Consider the following 13,044-nt stretch of genomic DNA (forward strand, 5'->3'; position numbering starts at 1 on the left):
GCGTGGCATGAAGCAACATGATCCAACCGCTTTCATTACCATCCATTTTGCCACATCAAACAGATGACATAAGTGGAATCTTGTTGTTTTTCGGACTTCAAAATGTTTTATCTCTTAAATAAAAAATATGTTTTCATCATTAAATTCGTCTTAAAGAGATCTTCAAAACTAGATCCCACATTAATATGTTTCAGTGACTTTTTTGTTGGCTAGAAGTCGCCATGATGTTACACTGAAGTTGTCAGAATGTTTACATTGAAGATGCCATAATGTTTACACTAAATATGCCATGATATGTTTCATCTATTATTACTTCTAGATTTAAAGCTACCATTGTATTTCAACTACTTTCCACGGCAAATTTTTTAATTGACCAGGGCAATTTTTAGTAATTAACCACGACAAATATAATTCATGGATCATGACTATTTTTAGTAATTTATCATGGCAAATTTAGTTTATAGATCATGACAATTTTAGTATTTTCACGAGGTAAATACACCCGTGGTGCTTCAACTTGCCACAGATGTTCAGTTTAGTGCCTGAACTTGAAAAATACATCAAACTGATTCTAAAATTTGGCACGAACGTGCAAATACGGTGCTAATCACACCCGTAGACGTAAAGTGCGTCGAGGTGGCACCGTATATGGCTGATGTGGTACAGACATGGCGTGGGGCCCACTTATAACTACGAAACATAATTACTTGAATAGTAAATGTCTCTATGACTAGTGGCCCCGCCTGTCAGTACCTTAGAAAAATAAAATGGAAAATGCGCCAGTCAGGTATCACACCAGCAGCAAGACGATTACACGCTGCTAATGCAAGCTACCACACCTCATAATCGTTTTCGTTAAATTTGGCGCCTCAGTCAAAATATACTGAGCGAGAAACTCCTGTGTCTGGAAATGGGCCGCAGCCAGTGGCCCATATCGCACACGTTATTTTTTTAAATGTAAAAAATACGTAAATAATAATAATAATAAAAGTAAGATTCAAATATTCAAATGTTAGAAGAAAGTACCTCATGCCACACAAATGTCCACGTGCATACAAAGTAAATATATAGAGGTATACTATACAAAATAAAATAAAATATTTAAATATATTCCTGTAATATTTAGAAATATTTAATTATTATTTAGAACATAATTATTATTTATAAAATATATTTTAAATGTTAGTATTTACAAAAACAATTAAACACTCATGGATTATATTTAAAATAGTATTTTCTAATAATAAGTTAATATTTCTAAAAATTGCAGGAACATTTTTAAGGTATTTAAATCTAGATATTTGTGTAGCATAAAGTAATTATTAGTAACACATGAATATTTAAATCTAGATTTTATTATTATGATTATTATTGACATACTTTTTACATTAAAAAATAATGTGCGGAAAATGGGCCACAAGCTGCAACCCATTTATGTATACTGGAGTTTTCGGTTGAAATACATTAAGGATGAGGGGCTGACATTAACTTGAAAACATATTTGGTGGAATGGTGAGCCCAAGTATTTCCCAACGTCAGGTCGCAGGTTCGATGCCCGTCTATTACGTTTTTATGTTATTTTTCTTACTAATTATTTACTGACAGGCAGGCCCACTAGTCATAGGGTCATATATGGTACTCGAGTAATTCTGTTTTGTAACTACAAGTAGGCCCCACGCCATGTCAGTGCCACGTCAGCCATACACGATGCCACATTGACGTGCTTTACGTCTATGGATAGGATTAGCACCGTATTTGCATGTTTGTGTCAAGTTTTAGAACCAGTTAGACGTATTTTTCAAGTTCAAGCACTAAAGTGAACATTGATAACAAGTTCAAGCACCATTGTTGTATTTACCTCTATTTTCACCATGGCAATTCTATTATTTTTGACCATGGAAATTATTTATTTGTGTGAAGCATGGCAAATTTTAGTGCATGTATCATGACAATTTTAAGTAATTTACCATGACAATTTTAGTTTCTGATTCATAACAAATTTGAGTCATTGACTATCCATCTTTAAATTAATTGATGATGGATTTCTTTTTAATGATGAACCATGTCAAAATTGTTTCATGGATTATGACAAAGTAATTCTACATGGCAAGTTTATTCTTGATTCTCTTTTTTATAACATGTCAAAATTTACTTTAAACGAAGAAGAAAAAACTAGTTAAAGCGTATCATGGCAACTTTAGTGTAAACGCCATAGCAATTTATGTGCAATAGACATGGCAACTTTTAACCGTTAAAAAATAAAGTCGAAACATATCGACATGGGATCTAGTTTTGAAATCCTCGTCGCCGCTGATTTAATGGTGAAAACAGATTTTCATTCGAAATTTTTATTTAAGAGATAAAACACTATAAAGTTTGAAAACCCCCAAAGATTCCCGTTGACATGATCTGTTTTGTCCCTATTTGTATGCATGTGTGAAAGAAACAAAAATGTTGACGTGTCACAATGGGTGACTAAAATGACGTCACGTGTCACAATGGGTGACTAAAATGACGTTTGGCCGATCTCCTTCAGCCAACATGTGTGGGCAAAATTGTTTCGTGCCACACGTCTGACACTTATTAGGGTCCATTAAAAAGAGTAGAAATACATAGGAAGTGTATGAACTTCACATCGAATAATCGTAAACACATGTAATAAACGTTCTCAATATATCAGCTAGAACATGGCAGATCAGATAAAGTACTTAAACCAAAATGGCAGATCTCATCACCTAGAGCATGCTGCTTGTATAATAATGTGGCGGGCAGTGCTAAAGATCTATTTGAGTGCAACAAACATTGAGATGTGAGAATACTAACAAGAAGAGAGGATGGGAACACAACAGATAGAGGAAACCGATCGAAAGAAGAAGAAGAGCATATTAACAAGACAAGGGGAACATGATAATTATTTTATTGATCATTACTCCAAGATAAAGTACAATAGAGTTATGTAGACGGTCTATAAGAGATACCACATCAGATTTGTGTCTAGTTGGAGAAGATAGGAGAGGAGAGAAGAGAGGAGAGAGAAGAGAAGCGGGCTACAAGCTTACAACCGGTTGTAGCACGAGTCCCAACAACCTTTATGAGAGAAAGATGTGACATATATTAATGATATAACTTACTAGTCTAACTAACTATTGTATGACTGAGTTATTAAGATGGCTGCAAGTGACATGGAACGTATCTGGTGCACCAAGGTAATTGGTGCTATCGGTGCATCTGACCCTGTTGTACATTCAAAAATGTTTGAAAAAATCCGAAAAAGATTATTATTGCATTGACACAACATCAATGTATGTTATCACAAAAGTTCAAATCAAAATTTCAAACATTGCTTAAGATACAAAAAATGATAAATTTGACATCAATGTGCTAATGGGCCAAAAATAAAATCCAACTTGTGTTATGTACTATTTAGTGTCAAATTTGTCATTTTAGTATCACGAGCAATGTTTTGAATTTTCATTTGATTTTTTATGACAAAATACATTGATGTTGTGTGAATGCACTATTTTTTTCTGAATTTTTTTCGAATAATGTGCAATGGGGGACCGATGCACTAGTAGCACCAACTGCCCCGGTGAACCGGATACGTCGCCACAAGTGACATGGCAAATCCATATAGCCAGCTCTTGGCTATATTTATTAACCATGCTTAATGAGTCAACACAGTGGGTGCAAGAAGCGGCTGCATCGATTAAAACATTTGTTTGTTGGCGGGGGCAGAGATTGGCCGTCGACAGCGTCACAAGCTAGACCTGCAGCGATGTCCAGGTGCAGTTGTGAGGTGCGGCCGTGCTGGGCGCATGAGAGTAGCACACAACTCACTCGGGCCCAGCTCACCGTGTACTTGGGCCGAAACTCGGCCAGGGTGTTGGTGTGTGTGAACACCAGGGTGATGTTGAGGCGGACCTAGCCAAGGCCTTTGTGGGCAATGCCCTTTCCAAAGATGTCGGCCTAATCGCCCGTGTAGAAGAGTGGTGTAGAGTCAGGCAGGGTGCCCTCCCGCCCCGCGAAGGTGAACCACCCACCAACGCGGTTCCAGAAGCCTGCATCTAAATGCGAGCTTGACCTGGGTGCGTTGCAGGTGGGGAAAGAAAACACTAATTTATCCTAATCTAAGCCCTTCAAAAAAGATTCTTCAGGGATTTCCCCAGGTCTACAGGAGGGGGGGCACTGCCCCCCAGCCCAGCACATAACTCCGCCATTTGCTTGTGTTGATGAGTGGGTGAGTGTGTGATAACCCACAAGTATAGGGGATCACGGCAATCTTCGAGGGTAGTATTTCAACCAAATTTATTAATTCGATAGAAGGGGAGCCAAAGAATATTTGTAAGTATTAGCAGTTGAGTTGTCAATTCAACCACACATGGAGAACTAAATATCTGCATAAAAGTGTTTAGTAACACAGTAGTATGATAGTTTGATAATAGTGGTAACAGTAGCAATAGTAACGGTAACAATAATAGAAGCAATTTTATAGCGATTGTAACAGCAGCAGCAAAAGTAACTTAGGAAAGATTAATACATGGAAAGCGTAGACATTAGATCTGTGATGTACAATTATATTGGATGATATTCATCATATTTTCCTCCATTGCCACCAACTGACAACCTCGGATGGACGCGCCACCAAGTGTACCCACGCAAAGAGCCTCTCTTCAAAACAATGCGTCCAATGGAGTAAGGCCGTTAACGATGCCCTCTTGCTAACCCGACAAGGTGGGTCTAGGTCTTCACCTGCAAAAAAGATCAGAAAGGCACGAGGGTTGCTGATCTCCTTGGTGATGCCTACAAGAAGGAATGAGGCGTCATCGCTGCATTGAAATAGGAGTGGCGAAAGAAGATGCCCGACTGGTGGATCCATGGCACGGCGAGCCGAACATGTATCAGCTTCCCGTCTGTGCTGGCGGTTAGCTCCCTGTCGATGGATCCAGAACGACCGGTATCGTATCCGCCGCTAGTCATGCGGAAGATGGCCGGAGAGGAGCCGAGAGGAGGCTGAAGCGAAATGGAAGTGGACAAATGGGTAAAGGTTTGAATCAATATGGGTACATGAAGGGAATTTTATGGGGTCAAAATGTGCTGGTCCGACGTCACAAACGCGTCTGGGCGGCCTCAAATCCACCTCACATATGGTGGAGATACCGAGGGTGCCGGACAGTCCGAATGATTGGGCTTCCCTTCCCTCCCTCGTGTTGCATGATTTGCATTAGCACATGCTAAAATACCGGAATTGTTTTCCAAGGAAAACCAAGCACATTGAGACCGCATCAGTGCACGCTGTCACAGATTTATTTTGTGAAAAAATGTTTTGTGAAGCGATGTTGGAGGTACAGCGAAAAATGAAACTGGCGCTACAGGAAGTGGAGTGGGAAGAGGTAGGCCTCGCTCTCTCTGCAGCTCAGCCGCAGGTGATAGAGCTTGACCACGGAGTGGAATGGGAAAGGGAAGGAGCTGCGGCTTTCGTTGAAAATACATCCACGCACGCACACAGTAGGACGATTGAAGGGCGGATGCTCTTTCCCCTCTCCACCGAACTTTTCACTGGCTTGTGGGTTTGGCTCCTTAAATCGAGGCTCGTGCTTTTTTTTTTACCGTGTCTGCCGACTAAAGATGAGATGTTTTTCTTTTTCTTTACAACAGCACGGACGCGGTAAAAAAGACTGGGCAGCCGCGCAATTACTAAGCTCACCTTTCCACCGACAGTATCTCCACAATTACTAAGCTCCCATGAAATGAAGCACTCTGGTTGATGGTGGACTTTGGTCAAATGGCGGACCCCGCCAAAGATGGTTTTCTAACCAATGAGTACCACGTGGCAACGTATTAGTAGAAGCGAAAATAAAACTGATTTTCTTGACTCAATTGTCCGCTTTTTTGTATTACTAAGCTCACATGAAATGGAGCCCTCTGTTTGATCGTGGACTTTGGTCAAATGGTGGACCCTGCCGAAGCTGGTTTTCTAGCCAATGATTACTACGTGGTAATGTATTAGTAGAAGCGAAAGTAAAACTAATTTTTTGACTCGATTGTCTGCTTTTTTGTTTGGGTCAACAACGTCGTCCAACGGTGCCCGACGCATTGTTTTCGGCATCCATTTAAGAAAACAATTTTGAAAGCATGCGTTTGAATTAAACATAAGTAAACATTAAATCGGCGGTCAACTGTGGCAAAAGTCCACTTAAACATTAATAAAACATTAAAAACTAAATAAACGCGCCTCCCAACGACAAAGCACGCTGCCCTAGGTGTCGCCATCGTTGTCGTCGTCGCCGGTGAGGTCGACGAAGGCTGGTGGCGGCCCAACCCATGGGAATGCGGTCTCCCACGCCACTCGCACCGACTCCTACAACATCTGCCCCACCGGCAGCATTGCTGCGCGGCGCGCGCTCGTCATTCTCCTGCTCCCGACACTCTTCCTCCACCTCCTGTGCCCAGCAGGCACGACACTCCTCCTCCTCACACTCGGCTTGCATCCAGCGCTCGCTGTCGGCGCGCTCCTCGGACAGGTGGAGCTGTCCCCAGTGCTCCAGGTAGGCCTCCTCTTGCTTCGGCGAGGCGCCCAGCGCGATGGGCGGCGCGCTAGCCCACTCACGGAGGATGCCGGTCCACGCTACATCTCCGACTCTGGCTCCGTGGGAAGCGTGTGAGTGAGCGCACGTGTGTGCTCAGGCGGTGGGGGGGGGGCGTAGGCACGGTCCCCCGCCGACGATAGCCCGTGTCCTGCTCATGCTGGCTCTCCTCTAGGGTGCCCTGGAGCACCACCTCCAATGTGGCCTGGTGGGCCGCCTCCTTCTCCTCCGATGCCACCTCCCGGGGCGACGGCACGAACCCAAGGTTAAGCCGCATGCCGCCGCGGCGGGCCACATCGTGCTCCATAGCGAACCAGGCCACCCGGTTAGGGGAGACTTGCGAGTAGGCAGGGTCGCGCCAATGCTCTGGTGTCAGGAGGCCGCGGTGTTTGGAGTTCCTCTAATCTATGTCAACAACTGCTTGTTACAAGGGAGTAATTGACGTCAAGAGCTTTGTTGCTTGCTCATGTGTTGACGTCTACTTCAAATTGATGGCTTGATTCTGTTGAAGCAAATGGGTTTAACCGAAAGTTTTAAAATGGTTTTTGTTGGTTTCGGTCGAAGAGTTTGGTTTTTAAAAATTTGGATTGTGCCGGTAAGTTTTATTGGTTTGCATGGTCTAGGTCTTAAACCTTTTCCTAGCCGGCTTGCTTGTTTGTTGATGAGCGGTGCTGGTCCAATTTCTTTATTTCGTTAGAAGTTTTGCCAAACGTTGAATGGCGGATCTGAACGAGTAGGGCGTTTTGGTGCTCAGGCTCATCTGCACCTGGTTAGAAAAATTATAAAAAATTCAAAACAAATTCAAAAAATTTCAACTCTTTTTTGTGTGGTAGACAATTTGATGTGTGAGGCCCGCTCCAAATTTCAAGTCATTTGGACATTTGAGCAGCTCTCAGTAAAAAAGACAAATCGGACTAAAACAGTACATGAACAGTAAACATTTTTACAGACTCCCAATTTATCTTTTTTACTGAGAGCTTCTCAAACGTCCAAATGATTTGAAAATTGGAGCGGACCTCACGCATCAAATTGTCTACAACACAAAAAAATTGGAATTTTTTTGAATTTTTCTATTATTTGTTTTGATTTTTTGTCAACGTGGGTGCAGATGCGCTCGGGTGCAGAAATGAATTTTTCGATCTGAACATTATATTCTTTTCAAATAAAGTTGCTGATTTTTTTACTTCCCGTTGTCATATCTTCTAAGGTTCTAAACTCTCTAGGAATGTTTGCTCCTGGTCCATCACGGCTTTGGGGAGCTGGTGGGCCGCTCATGCGATTGTTTGCTTGGGTCCACTCCTAGCCGAACGTGACACTCATATATTGATTATTGTGTTATACATAAGAATACCATAATCACCCACAAAACAATTTAGTTCACCTCATAGATAGATATTGTCTCTATCGAGCGAGAGCGAAGCCAACAAAAAGAAGAAATCATCATTGCAACTAAAAGTCATCTTAACTCATGTGAAATACATAATGAAGCCACCAACCATAATATCATGTCAAATAAAAAGAAAGGCTTAACTCATGTCTAACGACGGCACGACAAAGCGCGCGTCAACCTCTAGTGTTACACCAACTCCAACAGGGCGACCATTTCATCTGTCCACATCCGTTTTGGTCGTAGCGGACAAAAACGCCAGCTCAACGCGCCGACCCATTTCCAAAATCCGTCTGCATCGCGTCCGCGTAGACCTGTTTTCGGCTAAAAATTACGCATGAAATGTGTCGGCGCAGACATGTCGCAGACGCACCGCACGTCTCCTCGATGTCCACCGCGGTCCCACTTGTCGGTCGCCTAACCACCATTCGCGTCTTATTAAATGCCAACACCTACCTCAGGGCCCGCCTGGCAGCGTGTGAAAGGTCCGCATGCCCGTCCTTTTTAATAGAAGCGTGTGACGGGGCCGGCCTCATCCACTTCCAACACCCGTCCACATTTGGCCACGCGGTGCTCCCTCGCCGGCGACCAGGAACCCTAGCAAGCCCAAACCACACGTAGCGAGGTCCTCCCGTCGGCGACCATGGGGTTTTCAATGGCAAGCGAAGGGGGAAGCTGACCTTCGGTGTGAGCTCTTCCCGCGGCTCGAGAGCTATTCCGTCGCCGCCTCCTAGACGTGGCTCACCACCGGAGCGGCAGCGTCTGTACATACCAGTCCATCAGGCGCGGTGGCACTAGCAGTACCGCCGTCCACTGCAGTATCCGGATGTCAACCTGCCTCACAGCTGGCATCTGGATCCGCAGCGGATCCCCATTTTGGCAGCACCACGCACGACATGGGTGCATGCCGAGGAGGTTCGCCGGCATCGCAAGGTCCTCACTCCGGAGCATCGACAGATGCATACCTACGCGCTAGACCCCCCCAACTAGGAGCGCTGATTTTTGCTAGAGCACGAGGAGGAGCGCCGCTGGGGCGTCCATGTTGACCACGACGTGCCTCCGCAGCTTCTTGAGGTTCTTCCGCACGAGGAGGACGAAGAGGCGACGTACCAAGCCGCCCTCGAGCAAGCCCTGCAGCAAGCGCTGGAGGCGAGCAGGGTCGAGAAGGACGCCCAATGGGATGGGCTGGAGCGCGCCCTCGCCTTGTCGGCGACAGGGGACTCCATCCACTCCCCGCTCTTCATCCCGCCTCCGCCATCGCTGCCCATCGTCGAGCCCAAGGCGGAGCCGGAGCCCATGTTGGAAATATGCCCTAGAGGCAATAATAAATTAGTTATTATTATATTTCCTTGTTCATGATAATCGTTTATTATCCATGCTAGAATTGTATAGATAGGAAACTCAGATACATGTGTGGATAAATAGACAACACCATGTCCCTAGTAAGCCTCTAGTTGACTAGCTCGTTGATCAATAGATGGTTACGGTTTCCTGACCATGGACATTGGATGCCATTGATAACGGGATCACATCATTAGAAGAATGATGTGATGGACAAGACCCAATCCTAAGCATAGCACAAGATCGTGTAGTACGCATGCTAAAGCTTTTCTAATGTCAAGTATCATTTCCTTAGACCATGAGATTGTGCAACTCCCGGATACCGTAGGAATACTTTGGGTGTGCCAAACGACACAACGTAACTGGGTGGCTATAAAGGTGCACTACGGGTATCTCCGAAAGTGTCTGTTGGGTTGGCACGAATCGAGACTGGGATTTGTCACTCCGTGTGACGGAGAGGTATCTCTGGGCCCACTCGGTAGAACATCATCATAATGTGCACAATGTGATCAAGGAGTTGATCACGGGATGATGTGTTACGGAACGAGTAAAGAGACTTGCCAGTAACGAGATTGAACAAGGTATCGGGATACCGACGATCGAATCTCGGGCAAGTACAATACCGCTAGACAAAGGGAATTGTATACGGGATTGATTGAATCCTCGACATTGTGGTTCATTCGATGAGATCATCGTGGAACATGTGGGAACCAACATGAGTATCCAGATCCCGCTGTTGGTTATTAACCGGAGAACGTCTCGGTCATGTCTGCATGGTTCCCGAACCCGTAGGGTCTACACACTTAAGGTTCGATGACGCTAGGGTTATAAGGAATAGATATACGTGGTTACCGAATGTTGTTCGGAGTCCCGGATGATATCCCGGACGTCACGAGGAGTTCCAGAATGGTCCGGAGGTAAAGATTTATATATGGGAAGTCCTGTTTTGGTCACCGGAAAGGTTTCAGGTTTTATCGGTAACGTACCGGGACCACCGGGAGGGTCCTGGGGGTCCACCAAGTGGGGCCACCAGCCCCGGAGGGCTGCATGGGCCAAGTGTGGGAGGGGACCAGCCCCAGGTGGGCTGGTGCGCCCCCCCCACCAAGGCCCAAGGCGCCTCCAAGAGGGAAAGGGGGCAAACCCTAGGGCAGATGGGCCCTAAGGCCCACCCCAGGTGCGCCTCCCCCTCTCCCCCTTGTGGCCGCCACCCAGATGGGATCTGGGGGCTGCCGCCACCCCTAGGGAGGGAACCTTAGGTGGGGGCGCAGCCCCTCCCCTTCCCCTATATATACTTGAGGTATTGGAGGCTGCAAGACACACGAGATCCTCTCCTTCTTGGCGCAACCCTACCCCTCTCCCTCCTCGTCTCTTGCGATGCTTGGCGAAGCCCTGCTGGAGTACCACGCTCCTCCACCACCACCACGCCGTTGTGGTGCTGCTAGATGGAGTCTTCCTCAACCTCTCCCTCTCTCCTTGCTGGATCAAGGCATGGGAGACGTCATCGGGCTGTACGTGTGTTGAACGCGGAGGTGCCGTCCGTTCGGCACTAGGATCTCCGGTGATTTGGATCACGACGAGTACGACTTCTTCAACCCCGTTCTCTTGACCGCTTCCGCTTAGCAATCTACAAGGGTATGTAGATACACTCTTCTTCCCCTCATTGCTGGTTTCTCCATAGATAGATCTTGGTGACACGTAGGAAAATTTTGAATTTCTGCTAGGTTCCCCAACAGTGGTATCAGAGCTAGGTCTATTGCGTAGATTCTATGCACGAGTAGAACACAAAGTAGTTGTGGGCATTGATTTTGTTCAATATGCTTACCGTTACTAGTCCAATCTTGCTTCGACGGTATTGTGGGATGAAGCGGCCCGGACCGACCTTACACGTACTCTTACGTGAGATAGGTTCCACCGACTGACATGCACTAGTTGCATAAGGTGGCTAGCGGGTGCAAGTCTCTCCCACTTTAGTCGTAACGGATTCGATGAAAAGGGTCCTTATGAAGGGTAAATAGCAATTGGCATATCACGTTGTGGTTTTGCGTAGGTAAGAAACGTTCTTGTTAGAAAACCATAGCAGCCACGTAAAACATGCAAACAACAATTAGAGGACGTCTAACTTGTTTTTGCAGGGTATGCTATGTGATGTGTGTAACACCCTCGATGCGACTATATCTCCCACGTGTCGAGGCACGACTTAGAGGCATAATCACATTGAAGGCATATGTCGCAAGTGAGGTAATCTTCACACAACCCATGTAATAAATAAGGAAAAGAGATTACATAGTTGGCTTACAATCGCCACTTCACACAATTACAGGAATAAAGCATTACAACAACCAAATACAATCAGGGCCCGACTACGAAGCCAAAATAAAAGAAGAACCCCAAATGCGACAAAGGTCCCCGGTCGACCCCAACTGGGCTCCACTACTGATCAACTAGAACGAAACACCACAAAGGACAAGATCTTCATCGAGCTCCTCCTGAGCTTGGTTGCTTCAACTGCGCGGTCTCATCGGCACCTGCAAGCTGGTTTTGGAAGTATCTGTGAGCCACAGGGACTCAGCAATCTCGCACCCTCGCGATCAAAACTATTTAAGCTTATGGGTAAGGTAAAGATATGAAGTGGAGCTACATCAAGCGACTAGCATATATGGTGGCTAACATGCGCAAAAGAGAGCGAGAAGAGAAAGCAAAGCACGGTCGAGAAACTATGATCAAGAAGTGATCCTAGAACAACCTACGTCAAGCATAACTCCAACAACCGTGTTCACTTCCCGGCCTCCACCGGAAAGAGACCATCACGGTTACACACGCGGTTGATTCATTTTAATTAAGGTCAAGTTCAGGTTTTCTACAACCGGACATTAACAAATTCCCATCTGCCCATAACCGCGGGCACGGCTTTCGACGCCGGTGAGCTGGGTGGCTGCTGGCGCGCCGCCCATGGGGACGACGCCCTGAGCCGGCGATGGTTCTGTCTGGAAACTGTTATGAGCATCTATTTTGGTGGAACATATAGTATGATGAAGTTGTCTCCGGAACTGTTATCTTATGTTTCCTAGTGTAGACCAGAACAATATTAAACCTCTCTATATAGTGCAGTAGTATGTTGTATAAAGAACACTGGTAAGTTTATCCATCAGCATGTCAGGTTAGCTACAATGGAACATAAAATTACTATGGCTATGCTGTGTGGTACCACTGTCTGTTTTTTCTCTTAGGTAAGATAGCATTGTTCAGTTACACATGGAATTACTACCTTTTCTTTTTCATCCATGTAGCGTCCTCTCTCTTGTCTTGTCCTTGCCCTTCCACCACCGTTCTTCCACTGAGCTAGGGGGGGGGGGGTGCTCGTCGCTTCTCCGTCGAGCACCGCACCATCCCCAACCTATCCCTAGCCGCCGCCGCAGTGGTGTGCCTTAGCCTCTGGCTCTTGAGCTAACCAAGTCCATCTCCTGGTGGATCATCTTGTTCTACATAAGACAACACTACTACATTGTTCAAGTTGCGACAACAATGGCTCAGGCTTTGGACACATCATAGCCAGTCAAAACCATGCTGGATTTGCCCTCAAATTAACATACCATATGCAGCATTTTATTTAGGTATAGATGGTTAGCACAAGTCCCCCCAAAACTGGTTTGCAAATGATTTCACCATGACTGTCATCCCAAGAGTAGAATATACCATCATGTTTCCTTACATATTATGAATGCCAATCAAAAG

General features: G+C 45.5%; 1 protein-coding gene across 1 annotated transcript in view; it reads left to right on the forward strand.

Annotated features, from left to right (window-relative positions):
- LOC123185086 (formin-like protein 14) overlaps nt 1-12,516 on the forward strand; it is a gene marked incomplete in the record, with an annotated part of 17,408 nt that extends 4,892 nt beyond the window's left edge. Inside the window, 1 exon segment of the mRNA XM_044597095.1 lies at nt 12,290-12,516.
- Between the last annotated feature and the right edge of the window lie 528 nt (nt 12,517-13,044).

The sequence above is a fragment of the Triticum aestivum genome, chromosome 1A (genome assembly GCF_018294505.1).
Source record: "Triticum aestivum cultivar Chinese Spring chromosome 1A, IWGSC CS RefSeq v2.1, whole genome shotgun sequence".
In the NCBI taxonomy this organism is placed as follows: domain Eukaryota; kingdom Viridiplantae; phylum Streptophyta; class Magnoliopsida; order Poales; family Poaceae; genus Triticum; species Triticum aestivum.